Source organism: Papaver somniferum, chromosome 1, assembly GCF_003573695.1.
Source record: "Papaver somniferum cultivar HN1 chromosome 1, ASM357369v1, whole genome shotgun sequence".
NCBI lineage: Eukaryota > Viridiplantae > Streptophyta > Magnoliopsida > Ranunculales > Papaveraceae > Papaver > Papaver somniferum.
In genome coordinates, this window is record NC_039358.1 from 3,343,517 (window position 1) to 3,355,689 (window position 12,173).

Sequence of the window (12,173 nt, forward strand, 5' to 3'; positions counted from 1 at the left end):
AGTGAAAACAAATATATTTCACTACTCGTCACTGCCCTTCACTAGACAAATCGGCAAAAAAAAATGGCAAAAAAACAAAAAAGACAATCAACACGAGGACTTCCCAAGAGGTCAGCCATCTTAATACTACTCTCGCCCAAGCAAGCTTAACTGCAGAGGTTTGATGGGTTCTGGTGCATTAGTGCTGGTATGATCGATTGCTAAAATGATCTTACTAGTTTCACTACTTAACACGTCTCCAATGTGTTGGCTCGATCCGTCTAATGCCTATTAATTCTTCGTGGAAAGTACGATCAGGACAAGTGATGACTCGTTGGAAACCTTACGGCGAGGAGATTGTTTTGGATCAGTGATTCTGAACAATTAACATCTTTTTAAGAGTTTTTTTTAGAGAAAATACATTAAAAATGCATTATAATATTCAATTAAATGCCAGGCGTCCGGGTTTTCAACAAATTAGGAAATAATTCAAAAGAATTTTGTCCAAAAAGATAAAGTCCTAGTGAAAACAAATATATTTCACTACTCGTCACTGCCCTTCATTAGACAAATCGGCAAAAAAAAATGGCAAAAAAACAAAAAAGGCAATCAACACGAGGACTTCCCAAGAGGTCACCCATCTTAGTACCACTCTCGCCCAAGCACGCTTAACTGCATAATTCTGATGGATTCTGGTGCATTAGTGCTGGTATGATCGATTGCTGAATGGATCTTACTAGTTTTACTACTTAACACGTCTCCGATGTGTTGGCTCAATCCGTCTAACGCCTATTAATTCTTCGTGGAAAGTCCGATCAGGACAAGTGATGACTCATTGGAAACCTTACGCCAAGGAGATTGTTTTGGAGCAGTCATTCTGAACAATTAACATCTTTTTAAAAGTTTTTTCTACTGAAAATACATTAAAAATGCATTATAATATTCAATTAAATGCCCGGCGTCCGGGTTTTCAACAAATTAGGAAATAATTCAAAAGAATTTTGTCCCAAAAGATAAAGTCCTAGTGAAAACAAATATATTTCACTACTCGTCACTTCCCTTCACTAGACAAATCGGCAAAAAAAATGGCAAAAAAACAAAAAAGACAATCAACACGAGGACTTCCCAAGAGGTCAGCCATCTTAATACTACTCTCGCCCAAGCAAGCTTAACTACAGAGGTTTGATGGGTTCTGGTGCATTAGTGCTGGTATGATCGATTTCTAAAATGATCTTACTAGTTTCACTACTTAACACGTCTCCAATGTGTTGGCTCGATCCGTCTAATGCCTATTAATTCTTCGTGGAAAGTACGATCAGGACAAGTGATGACTCGTTGGAAACCTTACGACGAGGAGATTGTTTTGGATCAGTCATTCTGAACAATTAACATCTTTTTAAGAGTTTTTTTTAGAGAAAATACATTAAAAATGCATTATAATATTCAATTAAATGCCAGGCGTCCGGGTTTTCAACAAATTAGGAAATAATTCAAAAGAATTTTGTCCAAAAAGATAAAGTCCTAGTGAAAACAAATATATTTCACTACTCGTCACTGCCCTTCATTAGACAAATCGGTAAAAAAAATGGCAAGAAAACAAAAAAAGCCAATCAACACGAGGACTTCCCAAGAGGTCACCCATCTTAGTACTACTCTCGCCCAAGCACGCTTAACTGCAGAGTTCTGATGGGTTCTGGTGCATTAGTGCTGGTATAATCGATTCCTGAAAGGATCTTACTAGTTTTACTACTTAACACGTCTCCAATGTGTTGGCTCAATCCGTCTAACGCCTATTAATTCTTCGTGGAAAGTCCGATCAGGAAGAGTGATGACTCGTTGGAAACCTTACGACGAGGAGATTGTTTTGGAGCAGTCATTCTAAACAATTAACATCTTTTTAATAGTTTTTTTTAGTTAAAATACATTAAAAATGCATTATAATATTCAATTAAATGCCCGGCATCCGGGTTTTCAACAAATTAGGAAATAATTCAAAAGAATTTTGTCCAAAAAGATAAAGTCCTAGTGAAAACAAATATATTTCACTACTCGTCACTGCCCTTCATTAGAAAAATCGGCAAAAAAAATGGCAAAAAAATAAAAAAGGCAATCAACACGAGGACTTCCCAAGAGGTCACCCATCTTAGTACCACTCTCGCCCAAGCACGCTTAACTGCAGAATTCTGATGGATTCTGGTGCATTAGTGCTGGTATGATCGATTGCTGAAAGGATCTTACTAGTTTTACTACTTAACACGTGTCCAATGTGTTGGCTCAATCCGTCTAACGCCTATTAATTCTTCGTGGAAATTCCGATCAGGACAAGTGATGACTCGTTGGAAACCTTACGGCGAGGAGATTGTTTTGGAGCAGTCATTCTGAACAATTAACATCTTTTTAATAATTTTTTTAAGTGAAAATACATTAAAAATGCATTATAATATTCAATTAAATGCTCGGCGTCCGGGTTTTCAACAAATTAGAAAATAATTCAAAAGAATTTATTCCAAAAAGATAAAGTCCTAGATAAAAATAAATATATTTCACTACTCGTCACTGCCCTTCATTAGACAAATCGGCAAAAAAAAAATGGCAAAAAAACTAAAAAGGCAATCAACACGAGGACTTCCCAAGAGGTCACCCATCTTAGTACCACTCTCTCCTAAGCACGCTTAACTGCAGAGTGCTGATGGGTTCTGGTGCATTAGTGCTGGTCTGATCGATTGCTGAAAGGATCTTACTAGTTTTACTACTTAACACTTCTCCAATGTGTTGGCTCGATCCGGCTAACGCCTATTAATTCTTCGTGGAAGGTCCGATCAGGACAAGTGATGATTCGTTGGAAACCTTACGACGAGGAGATTTTTTGGAGCAGTCATTCTGAAAAATTAACATCTTTTTAATAAATTTTTTTAGTGAAAATACATTAAAAATGCATTATAATATTCAATTAAATGCCCGGCGTCCGGGTTTTCAACAAATTAGGAAATAATTCAAAAGAATTTTGTCCAAAAATATAAAGTCTTAGTGAAAACAAATATATTTCACTACTCGTCACTGCCCTTCATTAGACAAATCGGCAAAAAAAATGGCAAAAAAACAAAAAAGGCAATCAACACGAGGACTTCCCAAGAGGTCACCCATCTTGGTACCACTCTCGCCCAAGCACGCTTAACTGCAGAATTCTGATGGATTCTGGTGCATTAGTGCTGGTATGATCGATTGCTGAATGGATCTTACTAGTTTTACTACTTAACACGTCTCCAATGTGTTGGCTCAATCCGTCTAACGCCTATTAATTCTTCGTGGAAAGTCCGATCAGGACAAGTGATGACTCGTTGGAAACCTTACGGCGAGGAGATTGTTTTGGAGCAGTCATTCTGAACAATTAACATCTTTTTAAAAGTTTTTTCTACTGAAAATACATTAAAAATGCATTATAATATTCAATTAAATGCCCGGCGTCCGGGTTTTCAACAAATTAGGAAATAATTCAAAAGAATTTTTTCCAAAAAGATAACGTCCTAGTGAAAACAAATATATTTCACTACTCGTCACTGCCCTTCACTAGACAAATCGGCAAAAAAAAATGGCAACAAAACAAAAAAGACAATCAACACGAGGATTTCCCAAGAGGTCAGCCATCTTAATACTACTCTCGTCCAAGCAAACTTAACTGCAGAGTTTTGATGGGTTCTGGTGCATTAGTACTGGTATGATCGATTGCTAAAATGATCTTACTAGTTTCACTACTTAACACGTCTCCAATGTGTTGGCTCGATCCGTCTAACGCCTATTAATTCTTCGTGGAAAGTCCGATCAGGACGAGGGATGACTCGTTGGAAACCTTACGACGAGGAGATTGTTTTGGAGCAGTCATTTTAAACAATTAACATCTTTTTAATAGTTTTTTTAGTTAAAATACATTAAAAATGCATTATAATATTCAATTAAATGCCCGGCGTCCGGGTTTTCAACAAATTAGGAAATAATTCAAAAGAATTTATTCCATAAAGATAAAGTCCTAGATAAAAACAAATATATTTCACTACTCGTCACTGCCCTTCATTAGACAAATCGGCAGAAAAAATGGCAAAAAAAACAAAAAAGGCAATCAACACGAGGACTTCCCAAGAGGTCACCCATCTTAGTAGCACTCTCGCCCAAGTACGCTTAACTGCAGAATTCTGATGGATTCTGGTGCATTAGTGCTGGTATGATGGATTGCTGAAAGGATCTTACTAGTTTTACTACTTAACACGTCTCCAATGTGTTGGCTAAATCCGTCTAACGCCTATTAATTCTTCGTGGAAAGTCCGATCAGGACAAGTGATGACTCGTTGGAAACCTTACGGCGAGGAGATTGTTTTGGAGCAGTCATTCTGAACAATTAACATCTTTTTAATAATTTTTTAGTGAAAATACATTAAAAATGCATTATAATATTCAATTAAATGCCCGGCGTCCGGGTTTTCAACAAATTAGGAAATAATTCAAAAGAATTTATTCCAAAAAGATAAAGTCCTAGATAAAAACAAATTTTTCACTACTCGTCACTGCCCTTCATTAGACAAATCGGCAAAAAAAAAATGGCAAAAAAACTAATAAGGCAATCAACACGAGGACTTCCCAAGAGGTCACCCATCTTAGTACCACTCTCTCCTAAGCACGCTAAACTGCAGAGTGCTGATGGGTTCTGGTGCATTAGTGCTGGTATGATCGATTGCTGAAAGGATCTTACTAGTTTTACTACTTAACACGTCTCTAATGTGTTGGCTCGATCCGGCTAACGCCTATTAATTCTTCGTGGAAGGTCCGATCAGGACAAGTGATGATTCATTGGAAACCTTACGACGAGGAGATTTTTTGGAGCAGTCATTCTGAACAATTAACATCTTTTTAATAATTTTTTTTAGTGAAAATACATTAAAAATGCATTATAATATTCAATTAAATGCCCGGCGTCCGGGTTTTCAACAAATTAGGAAATAATTCAAAAGAATTTTGTCCAAAAAGATAAAGTCCTAGTGAAAACAAATATATTTCACTACTCGTCACTGCCCTTCATTAGACAAATCGGCAAAAAAAAATGGCAAAAAAAGAAAAGGCAATCAACACGAGGACTTCCCAAGAGGTCACCCATCTTAGTACCACTCTCGCCCAAGCACGCTTAACTGCAGAATTTTGATGGATTCTGGTGCATTAGTGCTGGTATGATCGATTGCTGAATGGATCTTACTAGTTTTACAACTTAACACGTCTCCAATGTGTTGGCTCAATCCGTCTATCGCCTATTAATTGTTCGTGGAAAGTCCGATCAGGACAAGTGATGACACGTTGGAAACCTTACGGCGAGGAGATTGTTTTGGAGCAGTCATTCTGAACAATTAACATCTTTTTAAAAGTTTTTTCTACTGAAAATACATTAAAAATGCATTATAATATTCAATTAAATGCCCGGCGTCCGGGTTTTCAACAAATTAGGAAATAATTCAAAAGAATTTTGTCCCAAAAGATAAAGTCCCAGTGAAAACAAATATATTTCACTACTCGTCACTGCCCTTCACTAGACAAATCGGCAAAAAAAAATGGCAAAAAAACAAAAAAGACAATCAACACGAGGACTTCCCAAGAGGTCAGCCATCTTAATACTACTCTCGCCCAAGCAAGCTTAACTGCAGAGTTTTGATGGGTTCTGGTGCATTAGTGCTGGTATGATCGATTGATAAAATGATCTTACTAGTTTCACTACTTAACACGTCTCCAATGTGTTGGTTCGATCCGTCTAATGCCTATTAATTCTTCGTGGAAAGTACGATCAGGACAAGTGAAGACTCGTTGGAAACCTTACGGCGAGGAGATTGTTTTGGAGCAGTCATTCTGAACAATTAACATCTTTTTAATAGTTTTTCTTTAGAGAAAATACATTAAAAATGCATTATAATATTCAATTAAATGCCAGGCGTCCGGGTTTTCAACAAATTAGGAAATAATTCAAAAGAGTTTTGTCCAAAAAGATAAAGTCCTAGTGAAAACAAATATATTTCACTACTCGTCACTGCCCTTCATTAGACAAATCGGTAAAAAAAATGGCAAGAAAACAAAAAAAGCCAATCAACACGAGGACTTCCCAAGAGGTCACCCATCTTAGTACAACTCTCTCCTAAGCACGCTTAACTGCAGAGTGCTGATGGGTTCTGGTGCATTAGTGCTGGTATGATCGATTTCTGAAAGGATCTTACTAGTTTTACTACTTAACACGTCTCCAATGTGTTTGCTCGATCCGGCTAACGCCTATTAATTCTTCGTGAAAGGTCCGATCAGGACAAGTGATGATTCGTTGGAAACCTTACGACGAGGAGATTTTTTGGAGCAGTCATTCTGAACAATTAACATCTTTTTAATAATTTTTTTAGTGAAAATACATTAAAAATGCATTATAATATTCAATTAAATTCCCGGCGTCCGGGTTTTCAACAAATTAGGAAATAATTCAAAAGAATTTTGTCCAAAAAGATAAAGTCCTAGTGAAAACAAATATATTTCACTACTCGTCACTGCCCTTCATTAGACAAATCGGCAAAAAAAATGGCAAAAAAACAAAAAAGGCAATCAACACGAGGACTTCCCAAGAGGTCACCCATCTTTGTAGCACTCTCTCCCAAGTACGCTTAACTGCAGAATTCTGATGGATTCTGGTGCATTAGTGCTGGTATGATGGATTGCTGAAAGGATCTTACTAGTTTTAGTACTTAACACGTCTCCAATGTGTTGGCTCAATCCGTCTAACGCCTATTAATTCTTCGTGGAAAGTCCGATCAGGACAAGTGATGACTCGTTGGAAACCTTACGGCGAGGAGATTGTTTTGGAGCAGTCATTCTGAACAATTAACATCTTTTTTATAAATTTTTTTAGTGAAAATACATTAAAAATGCATTATAATATTCAATTAAATGCCCGGCGTCCGGGTTTTCAACAAATTAGGAAATAATTCAAAAGAATTTATTCCAAAAAGATAAAGTCCTAGATAAAAACAAATTTTTCACTACTCGTCACTGCCCTTCATTAGACAAATCGGCAAAAAAAAAATGGCAAAAAAACTAAAAAGGCAATCAACACGAGGACTTCCCAAGAGGTCACCCATCTTAGTACCACTCTCTCCTAAGCACGCTAAACTGCAGAGTGCTGATGGGTTCTGGTGCATTAGTGCTGGTATGATCGATTGCTGAAAGGATCTTACTAGTTTTACTACTTAACACGTCTCTAATGTGTTGGCTCGATCCGGCTAACGCCTATTAATTCTTCGTGGAAGGTCCGATCAGGACAAGTGATGATTCATTGGAAACCTTATGACGAGGAGATTTTTTGGAGCAGTCATTCTGAACAATTAAGATCTTTTTAATAATTTTTTTTAGTGAAAATACATTAAAAATGCATTATAATATTCAATTAAATGCCCGGCGTCCGGGTTTTCAACAAATTAGGAAATAACTCAAAAGAATTTTGTCCAAAAAGATAAAGTCCTAGTGAAAACAAATATATTTCACTACTCGTCACTGCCCTTCATTAGACAAATCGGCAAAAAAAAAATGGCAAAAAAAAAAGGCAATCAACACGAGGACTTCCCAAGAGGTCACCCAACTTAGTACCACTCTCGCCCAAGCACGCTTAACTGCAGAATTTTGATGGATTCTGGTGCATTAGTGCTGGTATGATCGATTGCTGAATGGATCTTACTAGTTTTACAACTTAACACATTTCCAATGTGTTGGCTCAATCCGTCTATCGCCTATTAATTGTTCGTGGAAAGTCCGATCAGGACAAGTGATGACACGTTGGAAACCTTACGGCGAGGAGATTGTTTTGGAGCAGTCATTCTGAACAATTAACATCTTTTTAAAAGTTTTTTCTACTGAAAATACATTAAAAATGCATTATAATATTCAATTAAATGCCCGGCGTCCGGGTTTTCAACAAATTAGGAAATAATTCAAAAGAATTTTGTCCCAAAAGATAAAGTCCTAGTGAAAACAAATATATTTCACAACTCGTCACTGCCCTTCACTAGACAAATCGGCAAAAAAAATGGCAAAAAAACACAATCAACACGAGGACTTCCCAAGAGGTCAGCCATCTTAATACTACTCTCGCCCAAGCAAGCTTAACTGCAGAGTTTTGATGGGTTCTGGTGCATTAGTGCTGGTATGATCGATTGCTAAAATGATCTTACTAGTTTCACTACTTAACACGTCTCCAATGTGTTGGCTCGATCCATCTAATGCCTATTAATTCTTCGTGGAAAGTACGATAAGGAAAAGTGATGACTCGTTGGAAACATTACGGCGAGGACATTGTTTTGGAGCAGTCATTCCGAACAATTAACATCTTTTTAATAGTTTTTTAGAGAAAATACATTAAAAATGCATTATAATATTCAATTAAATGCCAGGCGTCCGGGTTTTCAACAAATTAGGAAATAATTCAAAAGAATTTTGTCCAAAAAGATAAAGTCCTAGTGAAAAAAAATATATTTCACTACTCGTCACTGCCCTTCATTAGACAAATCGGCAAAAAAAATGGCAAAAAAACAAAAAAGGCAATCAACACGAGGACTTCCCAAGAGGTCACCCATCTTAGTAGCACTCTCGCCCAAGTACGCTTAACTGCAGAATTCTGATGGATTCTGGTGCATTAGTGCTGGTATGATGGATTGCTGAAAGGATCTTACTAGTTTTAGTACTTAGCACGTCTCCAATGTGTTGGCTCAATCCGTCTAACGCCTATTAATTCTTCGTGGAAAGTACGATCAGGACAAGTGATGACTCGTTGGAAACCTTACGCCGAGGAGATTGTTTTGGAGAAGTCATTCTGACCAATTAACATCTTTTTAATAAATTTTTTTAGTGAAAATACATTAAAAATGCATTATAATATTCAATTAAATGCCCGGCGTCCGGGTTTTCAACAAATTTGGAAATAATTCAAAAGAATTTTGTCCAAAAAGATAAAGTCCTAGTGAAAACAAATATATTTCACTACTCGTCACTGCCCTTCATTAGACAAATCGGCAAAAAAAAAATGGCAAAAAAACAAAAAAGGCAATCAACACGAGGAATTCCCAAGAGGTCACCCATCTTAGTACCACTCTCGCCCAAGCACGCTTAACTGCAGAATTTTGATGGATTCTGGTGCATTAGTGCTGGTATGATCGATTGCTGAATGGATCTTACTAGTTTTACTACTTAACACGTCTCCAATGTGTTGGCTCAATCCGTCTAACGCCTATTAATTCTTCGTGGAAAGTCCGATCAGGACAAGTGATGACACGTTGGAAACCTTACGACGAGGAGATTGTTTTGGATCATTCATTCTGAACAATTAACATCTTTTTAAAAGTTTTTTCTACTGAAAATACATTAAAAATGCATTATAATATTCAATTAAATGCCCGGCGTCCGGGTTTTCAACAAATTAGGAAATAATTCAAAAGAATTTTGTCCCAAAAGATAAAGTCCTAGTGAAAACAAATATATTTCACTACTCGTCACTGCCCTTCACTAGACAAATCGGCAAAAAAATGGCAAAAAAACAAAAAAGACAATCAACACGAGGACTTCCCAAGAGGTCAGCCATCTTAATACTACTCTCGCCCAAGCAAGCTTAACTGCAGAGTTTTGATGGGTTCTGGTGCATTAGTGCTGGTATGATCGATTGCTAAAATGATCTTACTAGTTTCACTACTTAACACGTCTCCAATGTGTTGGCTCGATCCGTCTAATGCCTATTAATTCTTCGTGGAAAGTACGATCAGGAAAAATGATGACTCGTTGGAAACATTACGGCGAGGAGATTGTTTTGGAGCAGTCATTCCGAACAATTAACATCTTTTTAATAGTTTTTTTTAGAGAAAATACATTAAAAATGCATTATAATATTCAATTAAATGCCAGGCGTCCGGGTTTTCAACAAATTAGGAAATAATTCAAAAGAATTTTGTCCAAAAAGATATAGTCCTAGTGAAAACAAATATATTTCACTATTCGTCACTGCCCTTCATTAGACAAATCGGTAAAAAAAATGGCAAAAAAACAAAAAAGCCAATCAACACGAGGACTTCCCAAGAGGTCACCCATCTTAGTACTACACTCGCCCAAGCACGCTTAACTGCAGAGTTCTGATGGGTTCTGGTGCATTAGTGCTGGTATAATCGATTCCTGAAAGGATCTTACTAGTTTTACTACTTAACACGTCTCCAATGTGTTGGCTCAATCCGTCTAACGCCTATTAATTCTTCGTGGAAAGTCCGATCAGGACGAGTGATGACTCGTTGGAAACCTTACGACGAGGAGATTTTTTGGAGCAGTCATTCTAAACAATTAACATCTTTTTAATTGTTTTTTTAGTTAAAATACATTAAAAATGCATTATAATATTCAATTAAATGCCCGGCGTCCGGGTTTTCAACAAATTAGGAAATAATTCAAAAGAATTTATTCCAAAAAGATAAAGTCCTAGATAAAAACAAATATTTCACTACTCGTCACTACCCTTCATTAGACAAATCGGCAAAAAAAATGGCAAAAAAACTAAAAAGGCAATCAACACGAGGACTTCCCAAGAGGTCACCCATCTTAGTACCACTCTCTCCTAAGCACGCTTAACTGCAGAGTGCTGATGGGTTCTGGTGCATTAGTGCTGGTATGATCGATTGCTGAAAGGATCTTACTAGTTTTACTACTTAACACGTCTCTAATGTGTTGGCTCGATCCGGCTAACGCCTATTAATTCTTCGTGGAAGGTCCGATCAGGACAAGTGATGATTCATTGGAAACCTTACGACGAGGAGATTTTTTGGAGCAGTCATTCTGAACAATTAACATCTTTTTAATAAATTTTTTTAGTGAAAATACATTAAAAATGCATTATAATATTCAATTAAATGCCCGGCGTCCGGGTTTTCAACAAATTAGGAAATAATTCAAAAGAATTTTGTCCAAAAAGATAAAGTCCTAGTGAAAACAAATATATTTCACTACTCGTCACTGCCCTTCATTAGACAAATCGGCAAAAAAAAAATGGCAAAAAAACAAAAAAGGCAATCAACACGAGGAATTCCCAAGAGGTCACCCATCTTAGTACCACTCTCTCCCAAGCACGCTTAACTGCAGAATTTTGATGGATTCTGGTGCATTAGTGCTGGTATGATCGATTGTTGAATGGATCTTACTAGTTTTACTACTTAACACGTCTCCAATGTGTTGGCTCAATCCGTCTAACGCCTATTAATTCTTCGTGGAAAGTCCGATCAGGACAAGTGATGACACGTTGGAAACCTTACGGCGAGGAGATTGTTTTGGAGCAGTCATTCTGAACAATTAACATCTTTTTAATAATTTTTTCTACTGAAAATACATTAAAAATGCATTATAATATTCAATTAAATGCCCGGCGTCCGGGTTTTCAACAAATTAGGAAATAATTCAAAAGAATTTTGTCCCAAAAGATAAAGTCCTAGTGAAAACAAATATATTTCACTACTCGTCACTGCCCTTCACTAGACAAATCGGCAAAAAAAATGGCAAAAAAACAAAAAAGACAATCAACACGAGGACTTCCCAAGAGGTCAGCCATCTTAATACTACTCTCGCCCAAGCAAGCTTAACTGCAGAGTTTTGATGGGTTCTGGTGCATTAGTGCTGGTATGATCGATTGCTAAAATGATCTTACTAGTTTCACTACTTAACACGTCTACAATGTGTTGGCTCGATCCGTCTAATGCCTATTAATTCTTCGTGGAAAGTACGAACAGGAAAAGTGATGACTCGTTGGAAACATTACGGCGAGCAGACTGTTTTGGAGCAGTCATTCCGAACAATTAACATCTTTTTAATAGTTTTTTTTAGAGAAAATACATTAAAAATGCATTATAATATTCAATTAAATGCCAGGCGTCCGGGTTTTCAACAAATTAGGAAATAATTCAAAAGAATTTTGTCCAAAAAGATAAAGTCCTAGTGAAAACAAATATATTTCACTATTCGTCACTGCCCTTCATTAGACAAATCGGTAAAAAAAATGGCAAAAAAACAAAAAAGCCAATCAACACGAGGACTTCCCAAGAGGTCACCCATCTTAGTACTACACTCGCCCAAGCACGCTTAACTGCAGAGTTCTGATGGGTTCTGGTGCATTA

General features: G+C 36.9%; 16 non-coding genes and 8 pseudogenes across 16 annotated transcripts; all 24 read right to left on the reverse strand.

Annotated features, from left to right (window-relative positions):
• Nucleotides 1-82: 82 nt before the first annotated feature.
• Nucleotides 83-201, reverse strand: LOC113344751 (annotated as a pseudogene).
• Nucleotides 202-583: 382 nt separating this feature from the next.
• Nucleotides 584-702, reverse strand: LOC113344272. The gene has a single exon (XR_003357728.1). It is a non-coding gene; the product is annotated as a 5S ribosomal RNA (ribosomal RNA).
• Nucleotides 703-1,083: 381 nt separating this feature from the next.
• LOC113345018 lies at nt 1,084-1,202 on the reverse strand (annotated as a pseudogene).
• Nucleotides 1,203-1,584: 382 nt separating this feature from the next.
• Nucleotides 1,585-1,703, reverse strand: LOC113343776. Its single transcript, XR_003357396.1, has one exon. It is a non-coding gene; the product is annotated as a 5S ribosomal RNA (ribosomal RNA).
• A 381-nt stretch (nt 1,704-2,084) lies between these two features.
• Nucleotides 2,085-2,203, reverse strand: LOC113343740. The gene has a single exon (XR_003357381.1). It is a non-coding gene; the product is annotated as a 5S ribosomal RNA (ribosomal RNA).
• A 384-nt stretch (nt 2,204-2,587) lies between these two features.
• LOC113344508 lies at nt 2,588-2,706 on the reverse strand. Its single transcript, XR_003357848.1, has one exon. It is a non-coding gene; the product is annotated as a 5S ribosomal RNA (ribosomal RNA).
• Nucleotides 2,707-3,086: 380 nt separating this feature from the next.
• LOC113343834 lies at nt 3,087-3,205 on the reverse strand. The gene has a single exon (XR_003357435.1). It is a non-coding gene; the product is annotated as a 5S ribosomal RNA (ribosomal RNA).
• Nucleotides 3,206-3,587: 382 nt separating this feature from the next.
• On the reverse strand, nt 3,588-3,706 carry LOC113345058 (annotated as a pseudogene).
• Nucleotides 3,707-4,088: 382 nt separating this feature from the next.
• LOC113344838 lies at nt 4,089-4,207 on the reverse strand (annotated as a pseudogene).
• Nucleotides 4,208-4,587: 380 nt separating this feature from the next.
• LOC113344627 lies at nt 4,588-4,706 on the reverse strand. The gene has a single exon (XR_003357884.1). It is a non-coding gene; the product is annotated as a 5S ribosomal RNA (ribosomal RNA).
• Nucleotides 4,707-5,085: 379 nt separating this feature from the next.
• LOC113343779 lies at nt 5,086-5,204 on the reverse strand. Its single transcript, XR_003357405.1, has one exon. It is a non-coding gene; the product is annotated as a 5S ribosomal RNA (ribosomal RNA).
• Nucleotides 5,205-5,586: 382 nt separating this feature from the next.
• Nucleotides 5,587-5,705, reverse strand: LOC113344617. The gene has a single exon (XR_003357882.1). It is a non-coding gene; the product is annotated as a 5S ribosomal RNA (ribosomal RNA).
• A 383-nt stretch (nt 5,706-6,088) lies between these two features.
• On the reverse strand, nt 6,089-6,207 carry LOC113344760 (annotated as a pseudogene).
• Nucleotides 6,208-6,586: 379 nt separating this feature from the next.
• LOC113345186 lies at nt 6,587-6,705 on the reverse strand (annotated as a pseudogene).
• A 382-nt stretch (nt 6,706-7,087) lies between these two features.
• LOC113344635 lies at nt 7,088-7,206 on the reverse strand. The gene has a single exon (XR_003357885.1). It is a non-coding gene; the product is annotated as a 5S ribosomal RNA (ribosomal RNA).
• A 378-nt stretch (nt 7,207-7,584) lies between these two features.
• On the reverse strand, nt 7,585-7,703 carry LOC113343878. Its single transcript, XR_003357457.1, has one exon. It is a non-coding gene; the product is annotated as a 5S ribosomal RNA (ribosomal RNA).
• Nucleotides 7,704-8,077: 374 nt separating this feature from the next.
• LOC113344733 lies at nt 8,078-8,196 on the reverse strand (annotated as a pseudogene).
• Nucleotides 8,197-8,575: 379 nt separating this feature from the next.
• Nucleotides 8,576-8,694, reverse strand: LOC113344847 (annotated as a pseudogene).
• Nucleotides 8,695-9,077: 383 nt separating this feature from the next.
• LOC113343806 lies at nt 9,078-9,196 on the reverse strand. Its single transcript, XR_003357425.1, has one exon. It is a non-coding gene; the product is annotated as a 5S ribosomal RNA (ribosomal RNA).
• Nucleotides 9,197-9,576: 380 nt separating this feature from the next.
• On the reverse strand, nt 9,577-9,695 carry LOC113344589. The gene has a single exon (XR_003357877.1). It is a non-coding gene; the product is annotated as a 5S ribosomal RNA (ribosomal RNA).
• Nucleotides 9,696-10,076: 381 nt separating this feature from the next.
• Nucleotides 10,077-10,195, reverse strand: LOC113343848. Its single transcript, XR_003357442.1, has one exon. It is a non-coding gene; the product is annotated as a 5S ribosomal RNA (ribosomal RNA).
• Nucleotides 10,196-10,573: 378 nt separating this feature from the next.
• Nucleotides 10,574-10,692, reverse strand: LOC113344197. Its single transcript, XR_003357704.1, has one exon. It is a non-coding gene; the product is annotated as a 5S ribosomal RNA (ribosomal RNA).
• A 382-nt stretch (nt 10,693-11,074) lies between these two features.
• Nucleotides 11,075-11,193, reverse strand: LOC113344571. The gene has a single exon (XR_003357872.1). It is a non-coding gene; the product is annotated as a 5S ribosomal RNA (ribosomal RNA).
• Nucleotides 11,194-11,574: 381 nt separating this feature from the next.
• Nucleotides 11,575-11,693, reverse strand: LOC113344596. The gene has a single exon (XR_003357878.1). It is a non-coding gene; the product is annotated as a 5S ribosomal RNA (ribosomal RNA).
• Between the last annotated feature and the right edge of the window lie 480 nt (nt 11,694-12,173).